Source organism: Meriones unguiculatus, chromosome 3 (assembly GCF_030254825.1).
Source record: "Meriones unguiculatus strain TT.TT164.6M chromosome 3, Bangor_MerUng_6.1, whole genome shotgun sequence".
Taxonomy (NCBI): Eukaryota; Metazoa; Chordata; class Mammalia; order Rodentia; family Muridae; genus Meriones; species Meriones unguiculatus.
In genome coordinates, this window is record NC_083351.1 from 51,867,547 (window position 1) to 51,880,635 (window position 13,089).

At 43.3% G+C, this 13,089-nt stretch overlaps 1 long non-coding RNA gene across 2 annotated transcripts in view; it reads right to left on the reverse strand.

Moving 5' to 3' along the window:
* Window positions 1-4,516: 4,516 nt before the first annotated feature.
* The window catches only part of LOC132653061 (uncharacterized), a 54,369-nt gene continuing 45,796 nt past the window's right edge, over window positions 4,517-13,089 (reverse strand). For both annotated transcript variants that reach the window (XR_009590715.1, XR_009590714.1), the window contains exon 7: window positions 4,517-4,794. This is a non-coding gene — a long non-coding RNA (uncharacterized LOC132653061). The remainder of the gene's footprint in view (window positions 4,795-13,089) is intronic.

A 13,089-nucleotide genomic window follows, 5' to 3' on the forward strand; every position in this document is an offset into this window, starting at 1 on the left:
AACAAATTAAGACATGAAAGTAGAATTTAACAAAAAACAAAATCACTAAAGAAAACCCAAACTGAAATTAAGCTGGAAGTGAAAGATTTGGGAAGTCAAACAAAAACCTCATCAATTACAGGACATGAAAGAGAGAAGTTGAGGTGATGAAGACAAAGTAGAAGAAATAGATACCTCAGCCAAGATACGTTAAATCTAAAAATAAACAAATAAAGGCATAAAACATTCAGAAAATCTTGGACACCATGAAAAGACCAAATCTTTTTGTTGGTGGTGGTGGGTGTTTTTTTTTTTTTTTTTTGGTTGGTTGGTTGGTTGATTTTTCAAGACATCATTTCTCTGTATAGCCTTGGCTGTTTAGCTGTCCTAGACTCACTTTATAGACCAGGCTGGCCTCAGATTCACCACTGTTTACCTGCCTCTGTCTCCCTACGTGCTAGGATTAAAGGCGTGCACCACCGTGCCCAGCTGGAAAGACAAATGTTGGAAAATAGGGATAGAGGAAAAAGAAGAAACCCAGGTCAGTGGCACAGGAAATATTTTTAATAAAACTGTAGAAGAACATTTTCCTACCATAAGCAAGGACCTGAGGCCCTAAGGCCTCTCTGGCTTCCGCACCAGCTTCATTTAAGTTGCCTAGGCTTATCTTGAACTTTCTCTGCAGCCCAGTGACCAACCTTGATCAATCTTGATCTTGTGATCTTCCTGCCCCAGTTTCGTGAGCGGCTGGGAACTGCACTGCCAGGGCTGGCTGAATATTTTTTAAGGTGTATATCGGCCTGACTGAGCCGTGGAATGGCTATCTATCTAGTCACATTTATTATTGGTACATATGAAGAACATCCTAAGTTCTCGACTTTTTCACACTTCTTCATCAACTGCTGCCTCCTCCTCTACCTGCCATAACCCCCTCCTTCCTCCCTCCCTGGGCCCTCCCTCCCTCCCTTTCTGTATGCATGCATTTGTGGAGGCTAGAAGTCTACATCAAGGGTCTTCCTCAATTGCTTTTCACCATACGCTTTGAGACAGAGACTCTCACGGAACCTGCAGCTCGTTGATTGGCTAAACTGGCTGATGGACATTGTTCCTTACTGTCGCAGCTCCGACATACGTGCGCACTGTTATACTCAGTTTTTATTTTTGTTTGTTTTGTTGTGGGTCTGGGGACTCAAACAAACTAAGGTCCTTTTGCTTGTAAGGCAAGTATTTTACGGGCTGAGATATTTCCCATTTTTTTTTTCTTTTAATGCCTTATGATTTTTGGCTAAAACATAGATATCTAAAATTACATCAAGTTGTCCCTTGGGGAGTCGGTTCTGGGATTGCCTTCAGATTCCAAAGTCCATGTGTAGTTGCCTTTTATAAAATTATTGTTGGGGCACTTTTGAACTGCCCTTTCCTTCCTTTGCCCTTTGCCATCACTCTGCCTTAACCCACTCTGGTATGGAGAAGCCCTCCATCAGGTTTTACTTAACCAGTTGCAGGAGATCAAAGTCCATTTCCATGGTGATGTTCCCACTGAAGAAGAAAAGATATGCTGCCATGACTGAAGTCTTGCCTGTCTCTGAGTTTTTCTGTCACTCTGTCTCATTTTGTCCTATAAAATCCTTTTGTGCCATGAATCCCCTAAGTAACCCTTCTATATTCTTGAATAAAATCTGAACCCTTCAACTAATGCCTGCCTCCCCAATTGGTGTTTACTTTAAGGATATTTAATCGCAGTAACAAATTGCATAATATTTGTATATGGCCCACACTGCCCATTCATATTTATTTTGTTTCTATGTGTGTATTCTATGTACTGCTAGACACTGAACCCAAGTCCTCATGTATGCAAAGAAGGAGCTCCACCGCCGAGCTGCAACTGTTGCTTTAGATTGTTTATGATTCCTAGCACAATGCAAATGCTGTGTAAACCGTTGCTAAACTGTATTGTTTAGGGAGCAGGGACAAGAAAAAAAAAATCTGTGCATGTTAAACATAGATACAATTAAAACAAACAAACAAAAAACACCAAAAAATAAAAACCCCAAAACAGGTCAGAGACTAGCCAGATAACTCAGTGGGTAAAGGAATTCCTCACCAAGTCTGAAGGTCCAAGTCTCACTCCTGTGACCCACATGGTGAAAGCAGAGGACCAACTCCTGCAAATTGGTCTTTAACCTCCACTGGTTTACTCACTGTGACATCATGTGCTCTTCCCCTCCCTCCCCTCAATAAAAATATCATTAAATTTGTTAATGTGATTCGTAAAAATTTTAATTTTTTCTCTACATTTGTTGACCCCATGTATGCAAAATCCATGGATACAGCAAGCTGACTACAAAGTGGTAACTATGGAAATTAAATGATCATCCTTCCCTAGGTTTGTAACTATTGCTATTTGTTGCTTATTAATTGCTGCCCTTTAAAAACATTCTGTAAACCATGTATTCTTGTTCATGTTTGGCCAACAAAGTCTCTGTCTAGTTAGCTTAGTAGCTAGGTAACTATTAGCTATACCAAGAATCAGTGTCTTCCAGCCTTCGCAAAGAGGCCCTTTGTAACACCCAACCATGCAGTTGGCAGTTCTACTCCAGTCTTCAGGGTCTGCTTGGAGACAGAGCTTGGAGTGAGCTAGATGGTTGAATGATGGAATAAGAAGCAACTTGAGATAATGCTGCCTTCATTTTTTAATTTTGTACCATATGAGAGAATTGAGTAAATGTGTGAAAATAAGTATAGGCCTCTGTGAGTTTTTTTTTTTTTTTCTGGGGGTGGTCTCTCCATGTAGCCCAGGCTGCCTCACGTGTGCCTCTGTATATACCGTATGTCCTGTAGGACTGTGCTTTTAGTGTGCAGTGCAAGTATAGACTTCAAACCAAGGACATACAAAGGTACTCAAACATAGGGGGATCCTACTCAATCACTGGGATCACCCGCCATTTCCACCTGAGGTCCCAGTATCATCACGGTTCAACATATCAGCTCTGCAGATTCACACTGCTCTGCAGATTCACACTGCTCTGCAGACTTGCACTGCACTGCAGATTCCCACGACACTCCAGGCCCTGCTGGTGATTTGCTTTGTGATTCTGGGCAAATTGCTTAATCTTTGTGTGATGCTGTTTCCTCAGTTATAACTGACTTAGGGTTGATGCTACCGTAGGTGGACAGGAGCACCCCCACATGTGGTTACAGATTAATGCGTGTCAAGGGCTTGTTGGCATCATAAAGCGTTGACCGCTGTGCAGCCATTGCTGTAATTGTTAGCTGACATTGGCAAATGCAAGAGGGACCCTGTTTCTTAGTGCTGTACCCTTGTCATGTGTTATTAATCAGTAATAGCACTTACCACAATCTAGACATATTCCTGAACTACTTTGGATGCATTCTCCTGGGTTGTCTTGCTCAGTGAGTATCATAAAGAAGGAATAATTACTACTCATTCTTCAGGAGTGACAAATCTGAGGCTTAGAGAGATCAAATAACTAGCCCAAAGTCACACTGCTCCTAAGTAGGAAAACCATGAATTGAAATCCACATCTGTCCCTGGTGTCCACATGGCATCAACAACTCAACAAGCAGAACTACCCATCTTTGTTTATTAGGAAACAGCCTAAATGGTGCAAGCCGACCTCCTCCCCATTGCTGGGTCCTGTGTTCACCCACACAGTTCACAGAGGCATTTCTCCGCTATTAGTAATAGTGACCCAGCCACCCACTGCTCTCTTAGAAACTGGAAAAAGGAGCATTGTCTTTCCAAATCTTAAAAATCTTTTGAGATAATCTCACTATGTTGCCCAGGCTGACCTCAAGCTTTAGGGGGCCCTGCCTCTGCCTTCCAAATGCTGAGATTATTAGTATGTGTCTCCATGTCTGTTTTAAATCTCATGGTTTTGAAGGCTCTTTTCTCCTGGTACCATTGGCCTCCTCTGAGCACAAACTTAGATGAAAAGGCACATGAAGATCTTTAGCATTAGGAAGCTTAGCTGTAAGTATGATGGCTCAGACCTATAACCCCAGATCTTGGGTAGCTGAGACAGGAGGGTCTTGAGTGGCTGAGACAGGAGGATCTTGAGGTAAGTGGCAAGATGATGTCCTAAACAGAGCACCTTAACAGAGAGGATGCTATGGAATGAGTCTGCTGATGCTATAAGCCCCATTGTGAGACTGTGGAGGTGGGTGTCTGTGCAGTTGGCCAATTTAGAATAGGTCACAAGGGAGGCAGGGCTCTTGGTGGGGCTAGTGTCCTTGTTAAGGAGAGCAAGGAGCAATAACTCCTCCACCACGAGGTCACTGCAAGGTGACTGTCTTCAGACCAGGAAGCTGCCCTTCACTGGAACACACCAGCAGGTGCTCTGAGCTTGGCCTTACCTTCCAGAACTGAGGAGAAAATACCTGTGGTTAAACCTACTCCATCTAGGACACTTCATCAGAGCAGCCCAAGCACGCTAAGAGGGAAGCGCTCTGAACACACGACTTTTAATATTTAAGGAAAACGTTTATTTTATAAAAATGACAAAGAGCCAGGCAGTGCAAAAATGGAGTGGGTGAATGGCCTATCTGTACCATGTTTCCCTCAGGAGGGAATGTCTGGGAACAGCAACTCCATTGGGGTGGAAGAGTCTCTGGAGCCTCCATTGTGACAAAAGGTGCTGGTGGTTACAGTCATAATTCGTTCCCACCTACTGTGCCTTCTGTGAGAAGCCGAGTGGCAGATGTCATGGATTCTGCCCCAGCCATGATCCACTCTGTGGGATCTGAAAGCAGCAGTTGGTTCTGAGGCAGGGGAGCGCCTGATCTGTTGAACATCTGTTGCAAAGGAAAAGAGAAAGCCAATTTGTACGGATTTCCATGTATAGGTTAAGCGGAATTACTGCTCATTAGCCCAGATACCCTGGAAAGATGTTTTTTTTTTTTTTTTTTTTTTTTTTGCCTAAACTACTGTAAGTCTCTAACCTGAGCAGCATGCAGATAGCTGTGTGTGTTCACAAGGAAGAAGGAGAAGGCTGGTTGTATTTTTCAAAGGAAAGATCAGTAAATGTTGAGAGCTTAAAAGATGGCCTCGTGTCAACAAGAGCAGGCCTGACGCACACACCACACACACACATTCCTGGATGCACCCATCCTAAGCAGTTGGCAGACATCAGCAATCGACACCAGACGATCATTCCTGAGATCATGCCATGCCTCCAGCTCAGGGCTCAAGGGGCACAGACCATCCTTCAGATGTGATTCTCCTACAGACGTTTACCTGATCATCCTTAGTTGGATTTCCTCTACTCCCCTGGAGACACCATAGTAACATTTTTTACTGTAGTCCCTGTTCTTCCCACTGCTGCCTTACTTCAGCTACAAAGCGTCCTTATACCTTTTGCTCTTCATGTTTTCCCATGGCAAGATCACCCAGGCAGCTCTGGTCATGTCAGGAATGATGGTCAGTGTATTTAGCAATGGGGTGGTCAGGCCAGAATCTCTCCCTGTCCAAAGGAAGCCGTAGACAGCTCCACCCATGCACGATGTGCCTTCCCTTAGAGAAGCCTGGCTGCCAGCCAGCATGGAGCCATTTTCAGGTAGCATTTGAGAGATGTGCTGACTTATAGAGTCAGTAAAAATAGAACCATCTGAAACTACTGCGCCCAGATGCATGACTTGCACGATGACAAAGTGCAGCCTATTCCGTGCCCGTAGAGAACATTTGCAAGGACAGCAGGGCAGGAGGGAGGGGTATCTTGAGGATTCTTTGATTATCACCCTTCCCTTGGCTCTGTCCAGGACCCTCCACAGCTGAGGATTTTTCTCTCTGGCCCATTTTATATTAAAACATCCATGAAAAGAAATAGCTATTTGGAGGTTGTGCAGTTGGTCCCTCTTGGCATATAGGGTCACAAAATTCTGCTGCCTCTGTCATCTCGAAAGAAAAAAAACAGTAAGTGGAAAGCCTCCACCGGGCTAGGAGTTGTGTGTAACGCGAATTAGAACACTCTTTTTCAGTGTGCACCCCATGAATCTTTTACTTGCACAAGTATCTCAGATCATTTGTTATAACACTGACTTCAGGTCATCTGACCAGGCGTGCTACAGTGCCTATTTGTTTTGACTAAAGTCTGCAAACAGGAAACCTAGGAGATTTTTCATTATTCTCCAAAGTCATGGTCTTCTCTTGGACCGATTTCTTTTTTAAGACATCTTAATTTATTGTATGTGTGTGAGGGTTTTGCCCGCTGGCTGGTCTGAATGCACACCATGTGTATGGTATATCTGGTGCCCATGAAGCCACCAGATCCCCTGAAACTGTAGTTGTGAATGGTTCTGAGCCATTGTGTGGGTGCTGGGAACTGAACCCAGGTCCTCTGCAAGAGCAACAAGTGATAGCTTCTGGATCATCTCTCCAGCCTCTTGAATTCATGTCTTAATACTGAAGTCTTGAACATTCTGGCATTGGCTTTTCTTAGCCACCTTCACAGTAAAATGCAGTCTTGGGAAGAGCAGAGATGACATAAAGGAATAAACACTGGCCCACACATCCCTGTACACTGGTCACTGCCTAGGTACAGACCTGAAGGACAAAAGTGATTCATTTGTTTCTGTCTTTCCCATCCATTGGCGATTCCTATAGAATGGCAAAAGAATCTGTGACAAATGACACCAAAATATTGGGGGGGGGGGGCCACTATGTGACTTGTAGCTTAGTCCCTATCACCCCTTCAACTCTACAGACTCAGCAGACGGCCCTGGGGGGACAAGTCTCACTCATCTTAGGACTCTCCTAAAGCAAAGCCCAAGCTCTGAAGTCTTCCAGCGTTTCTTTGCTAGTTTCAGGAGTAGCCAGCTCCCACCGAGCATGGTGACACGTAACTGGAACTCTAGCCCTCCAGAGGCTGAGACAGGAGTATCACAAATTCAAAGCAGGGCCCTATCTTACAACAACAACAACAAAAATAAAATTTCACCCTCAAATGGCTTTCTGCTGACAGCAGAAAGTGTACCCTATATTGAAATCCATTCTCTGTGGTTTGTTTTGAGAACCAGTTTAATACAGTTAAAAGTCCATGAGCTTTGGGCTTAGTTCAAACCTTAGCTGGTTGACCCTAATCCAGTGACGTGTGCTCTCCGAGTGTCTGACTTCTGCTATTTTAAACAACTATGACGTTTCCCATACCACGCAGCTCTCAAGAGTACTTGAGGCAGCAGTGGATATGGAAGCCCCACACATTTACCTATGCATACAGCACATACGTCCTCAATCAAGGCTGGAATCCTACTGTTAAAAGCTAGGTAAATTTCCAGAGCTTTGCATTATCTCTGCTAACCAAAGTCAGTTAATTATTGACTGACAAAAGCAGGTCACAGAAGACCTGGAAACTGCAGGGCTGTCCTTCAGCTCACTGTTTCCAAGCAGAATTTAGAATTTAATACACGAACACACTGTAGAGATGTTAAAATTTGAACACCAAAAATAATATGGGAAAGGAGGACAGTGATACATGCTTTTGCACAGAGACATGCTTGACATAGTTATCTTGATTCTTCTCACTGGCCTCAGAATAGGGCAGGATAGACTCAGTCCCTCGGAAGCCACTGCTCCAGAAGTAACTGGCCACAGAACACAAGTTAGTGCCTTGCTCTAGACACCTGGGACTCCTACAAGAGGTGTTGCAAACCTCTGGTGAGCAGAGGTCAGGTAGGGTGTGAATTCGCATGGTGGCAGTCACGAGTTTCAACATCCTTTGCCAAATTCCTCAAGACACATAGAGCCTAGTACAGTTTCCATTTCGCAATAGATGTGGCAGGACTTTGGCACAGTGGTGAATTTGGGATAGAAAGTGTATTTTAAAGTTGGGTCCAATGCACAAACACTTGAGAGTAATCTGCTCAGCACCTGTGTTCCCCTAGGAAAGACAAACAGAATAAGCAGGGACACTCAAAACCTCCCAGCAGCAATCCAGACTACAAAAGTGCTTAATACTATTATTCTGTCATCTCTAAGACAATTATTTTTTTAAAAGCTCACACTGGGACAATTTTTTAAAGCTATAAATATGAAATTAGGGAATATAACCAATTTTAATAGCTAATAAAATAGTAAATGCTACAAAATCCAAGAAATTATGGTTTCATTAATGGATTTCCTGACACAACTTTTTTTTTTTTTTGTATGTGAGGGACTTGGTTATTAGTGCTGTCAAAAAAAGTTAAATCATAGTGTCTACTAAGAAGCAGACAAAGGTAATAAATCTTCCTGCAGAGGGAGAAACTGAGGCCCAGAGTAGCAGAGTGACTTGCCCAGAAGCTGTGATTTGGAAATGGTTAGAAACACAGTTGGTGACAGTGCTGGAAGGTAGGGTTTCAGAAAATGATGGGATGAGGAGGTCTCTGCCTTCATGAGTGGATGGATTCATTCAAGGATTCTTAAGGGGCAGTCACGGGAGTGATTTTGCCATAATGGGGAACATGCTGGTGTCTGGATCTGTCTCACCATGATACCATCCACCTTGTTATAATACAGCACAAGGCCCCCAATCTCATACTGACAGAGGCTGGTGTCATGTTCTTGGACTTTCCAACTTCCAGAACAGTGAGATAAATAGACTGTTATTCATAACGGACAACCAATCCTGTATTGTTTTTATTATGACATAGGAAACGGACCATGACACTGGCAAAAAAAAAAAAAAAAAAAAAAAAAAAAAATCTGGTTTTTTGTTCTGCCAAAGATGAAACAGAAAATTCTCCCATTACAAGCTGGGAGTGAGTATAAATTTTATTATCTCAGCCTAAAGTTTATGCTATTGGGCTTCATTTTCTAAGGTCTGTCACCAATGTGCAAAGTAAAATTACTTAAATTCATGTAAAGATTCATAGTGTGTCAAAGTCCTACTGCTATCAAACAATTGTAGGTCAAGTTAGTCATTGGGGATTGCCAGTGTTTTCTGCTGCTGACATCTGTCCTGCAAAAGTCACATGAAACTAAAATTGAACTGCTATATGACTCAGCTATACCCTTCCTTGATATGTACTCAAAGCACTTAAGTCAACACAACGCAGAGATACTTGCACATCCATGTTTATTGAGGTATTGCTAACAAAAGCCATGGAACAGAGACAAACTTGCATTCATGTCCATCCAATCATGGATAAAGAAAATGTGGCACATATACACAATGGAAGTTTTCACCCAGAAAGGAAATTGAATCATGCCTTTCTGGGGGGGGAAATCGATGGATCTGAAGATTATAATACAAAGTGAACCAAGAAAGATTCAGAAAGACAAATGTCACATTTTTCTTTAGAATGTGCACTGTGTGTGTGTGCATCCATGTATGTGTGTTGTGTTTCTCTGTGTGTGCTGTGTCTATGTGTTTCCCTATGTGTGTGTATTTGTGTGTCTGACTGTGTGTGTGTGTGTGTGTTGAAAAGAGAAGAGCATGACAGAGGAGGGAATGCTTTTAGGGGCCTGGAGGAGGGAAGAAAGGGAAATGGAATACATATAACATAAGAGCAGGAGGGAGGACCATGTGGAGTGAGAATAAGGACCAGCGACAGGGGATGAGGAGGGGAATGAGAGAAGGAAACGAGGGAGGGAATGAGAACAAAGTATAATGATATGTATGCATGAAAATTCCAAAAAGAAAGCCGTGTATTTGTATATTGTACTTAAAAATAAAATTTAAAGCTAAATGAGCATTGTAAGTAGCCACAAAAAGAGAAGTTTTGCTTGTTAAAAAAAAAAAAAAAAAACAAAAAACAAACCAAACCAAAAACCTACCTTCCTAGCTAGACAACGTGATGTACACTTGCAATCCCAGCACTTCAGAAGCTGAGGCAGGAGGACAGCCTCGAGTATAGGGTCAGCCTGAGCTACATAGGAGTAGCAGTCTCAAAAAGTAAAACAATAAAACAAAGTCTCTCTACCATCCGGGATTGGGCGGGGGGAGGGTTTCTTACTCTTGTGTTTGGGTTAGGACAGCACATTCATTCATTAGTTTAATAGTAATTCCCTAAACCCCTGCTGCATGCTGGGAACTGGGGCATGATGTTTTCATGGTTTTGTGATCTGCTGGGGGAGAGGGACAGCAAACAATCACAAGATGTTTGTGCTTTCTGGTAAGACCTGAATGACAGAAAGGAGCAGAGGACTCAGGGGAAGGACTGGGGTTAAGACCATCTGCCTGGCAGGAGCAGCAACACAGCTGCCAGCCAAGGCAGAGCCTGCCCTGAGCTGGTGAGTTCCAGGAATTGCTCTTGAGGCAGAAGTAAAGCATAGGAAGGGCAGTGATAGGAAACAGGTAGACGGCTGGTAGCTCTGAAAATGTAACTGGACAGTTTAAGAATGTTACCCTGAAACATTAGCTGAGTGTAATGGTACACACCGACTAGTGGAAAAGCTGAACCAAGAAAGTCAGAAGTTCAAGGCCAGCCCAGGATAAGTAGCAAATTGTCTTGAGCTTGACAGATGCAGCTCATGGGAAATTTGGCATCAGTTAACCTGTCAAGTTGTCTGGTCATAGCCTAAGAGTGAGGAAGGCAGAGTAAAGAGTAAAGAAGGCAGATGTGGGCATGGTATGGACCTGGAGTACCAAGTCATTTTCTAGAGGCTGATGATACAGGGGTGAAAATTCTGCCAGGGTGTTGGACCACACCCAGTGATGTGGCTGAGTCACTTCCTGTACAGTGGTACTTAACTCAGGCTACCCAGTCCCATGACCCACTTCTCCTGAACCTGGTGATAGCATACAAGCCATCTTGGAACTGAAGGAAAACCATCTGGTCCAAGTTGTTCATGTTTTACAGCATCTACACTCCAATTCAAGTGAAGGGAAAGCTCACAGCTGATGGTGGTGAACTCCTAAAAGCTGCCTTCCTCACCCTTAGGCTCCAAAGCATCTTATCAGAGATCACAACCTTCCCCAGGTACACACAATCAGTCCTCAAGGGTATTTATACAGTCAGATAGTAGGTGCCCAAGAATTACTTGTTAAATAAGTGATTTATCTTCATGTGTTTCCTTTCAAGTTTACATAGATTTCTGAGCTTGTGATTCATCAACACTCTCCCAAGAAGCTGCCATCTTTTCCAGTTTAAAATAACAATTCAGATTAAGAATATTTAAGGACATGAAGTATACAAACTACATCATTATGTCTACCAAAGAAATCAAATAGAATCTAAAGTGGAATTTATTTATTTGCTTACTTTGGCAGTGCTGGCTATAGAATCCAAGGCCCATGCATGCTGGCAAGTGCTCTACCACTGAGCTAACATCCCTAGCCCTTGGTTCCTTCTCAAGTTGAGCTGTAGGTAGTGAGATCTCCAACCCAGTCATTTAAGGGATAAAAACTGGAATCACTGAGGGGAACGAACAACAGATGATTTCACATCAAGAATGACTATGCTGAAAAAAAGTCCCCAGATGGCTGTGGTGGCACATGCTGGTAAGATTTGCTGAAGAAGATGGAGGCAGGAGAATCACGAGTTTGAGGCCAGCCTGGGCTACACATTTTGCCAAACTAGATGGTGCACGCCTGTAATCCCAGCACTCAGGAAGGCAGAAGCAGGCCAGCTTGGACTACATAGCAGGTCCTGGACAGCCAGTGCTACACAGAGAAACTGTGTCTCCAGGGGAAAAAAAAGCCCCCAGTCAGTAACTTCTAAAGTTAAATAAAAGAGACTACAGATAACAACTGCATGACAGGAATTAGCAGATTTTTTAAACTTCAAATGTATAATTTTTAGAAGTATAAAGAGCCACCAGAAGGAGAAAGCATAACAGACACTTCCTTGACAACAATTAGCATTCTGTGTTTGCATGTGCAAGCTCACACCTGACACATGAGCAGGGCACCGTTTCCATGGCAATGGGGAGGGGGACTCGCTAGGAAACAATCTTCTTACATCCAAACATACTTCTAAAGATCCGTGTGCTGAAGGCTGTGAGTGAGATGTTTTGAACTCACAGGAAAATTTGTTGTAATCATCTTTGAGATGGAGTCAAGTGATCACCCTGCCTCTTCCAGCCACATTCCCACGTTGGACCTTTCAGCTACCTCAGATGCTTCGGGCACATTTTTCTCACAGAGCATCATTGCTCCAAAATCAGCCTTCCACATCAATCAGCTACCGTGTCCCTAGGTGCTTCTCGAAGTTACTGTCATAGCTGCCCCAAACACACTCTTAGGCCTTTTCCTTATTGAAATGTTACCACTGATCTGTTTGTAGTTGTAGGAGAAGCAGGAATGCAAGAGAGACGAAGAACCCACAAGGGAAGGAGGTAAAGTGGTTGCTGCGCAAGATGACAAGTTTGATTCCCAGCACCGGAGTACAAATGTCACATGTGGTGTGTGTGTGTGTGATCCTGGCACTATAAAAGTGGAGACAGGAAGATCCCAGGGAATTTCTGACTAGTTAGTCTAGCCAAACTGATGAGCTTCAAGCTCAGAGTGACCCTGCCTCAAAAAATAAGATGAAGCAGCAATTGAAGAAGATGCTTGATGTTGACCTCTGACCTATACACACATTAATGTGCACATAGGCATGTACACACACACACACACACACACACACACACACACACACAGTGAAAGAGAGTAATGGGTAATGGGGGATATGATCAAAGTATATTATACACTTGTGTGAAAATGGCCTTATGTCATCCTGTATATTTGTTGTTGTTGTTTTAAGATTTATTTATTGTGTATAGAGTGTTCTGCCTGCATGTATGCATGCAGGACAGAAGAGGGCACCTTCTTGTGATGATTGTGAGCTGTCATGTGGTTGCTGGGAATTGAACTCAGGACCTTTGGAGGAGCAGCCAGTGCTCTTAACCTCTGAGCCACCTCTCCAGCCACCTGTATAATATTTTTAAGTGTGAGAAATTTGGCTAGATACCCAAGGTTCTGGTAGCAGTGGGTTTTTGGTTTGTATCATCTGATTGCTTTTTGGAAGGCAGAAGGATAAAAGGCATAGGTTTTAGGCCTCCATTTTTAATCTTGGACACAAGGCTCCCAAATTTCTCCCTTTCTTCTGAGCTCACTGTGGGGCAGGCACAGAGCTCCATAGAATAATAAATGCCTTTTCGTTGGCTGCTAGTGGGCAAGTTGACTCTCA